Genomic DNA, 778 nt, shown 5'->3' with positions numbered 1-778 from the left:
GATGAATACAGAATATCGGCAAAGACATGGAATGGGAATTACTGTCACTCGCTGGTCTTTCTGGTTTTAAGAATCCCCAAATGTCTGAACTAAACCTCTGAATTCCGTTGGTGGAGTTCTTCTCCGTAATGTAGATACTGAAGGTACATGGTGTAGATAGGTGATGGGCACCGGTCACTGCTGGACTCCTTTGACCTGTCAGCCTTGTTTGCAGTGAGCTGGCTGTGAGTGTTAGAGACCCCTTATTGTGACCCTTGTTCGAGTCACAGGGAAGCTCCAAAACCCGCAGTAAACATATCAGAAGACAAGCAGATTCAGTATCATTGTTCATAATGAACATTTTGGCATTTCCAGCACCTTCGTTAATAAATGTCAATCACCTTTGATATGGAGGGAGCACCTCAATCCGGGGGGTGCCGAGCTTCCCTGGTTTCATGGTCTCTCACCCCATCGAGTCCCCTATAGCCTTTTCCCAAATTTGCCCCTGCGTGACACGTCCCGCACAGAGCAGAAGTAAAGGTGACCGTCCATCCATTTTGTCTCTTCAGTGCTTTCCCCCTGCTGGTCATGTTGTTGGCCGGTAACATTATGGACATTTTTAATATGGACTTACACCTGACTGTGAATTCTCTCATTAGGGGTGGCACCTGGCTGTGGGATACTCATTCGGGATCCCCCTGGTATAGAGTCTATCCTTGAAGGTACATGTGTAGGAAGATGCTGACTGCATCGCTGGAGCTGGGCTCCTAGGAGAAGCTCCGACCCTCCTGTGCTGGAC

General features: G+C 48.5%; 1 protein-coding gene across 1 annotated transcript in view; it reads left to right on the top strand.

Annotated features, from left to right (window-relative positions):
* The window catches only part of CSF1 (colony stimulating factor 1), a 12343-nt gene extending 11809 nt beyond the window's left edge, over positions 1-534 (top strand). The window contains exon 9 of the mRNA XM_075613580.1: positions 1-534. This exon is cut by the window's left edge and continues 613 nt beyond it. The gene's annotated coding sequence lies outside the window, so the exon portion shown is untranslated.
* The last annotated feature ends 244 nt before the right edge of the window (positions 535-778 follow it).

Source organism: Ascaphus truei, chromosome 9 (genome assembly GCF_040206685.1).
Source record: "Ascaphus truei isolate aAscTru1 chromosome 9, aAscTru1.hap1, whole genome shotgun sequence".
NCBI lineage: Eukaryota > Metazoa > Chordata > Amphibia > Anura > Ascaphidae > Ascaphus > Ascaphus truei.
Note: the sequence above shows the minus strand (reverse complement) of the source record. Positions and strands in the feature narration are given on the sequence as shown.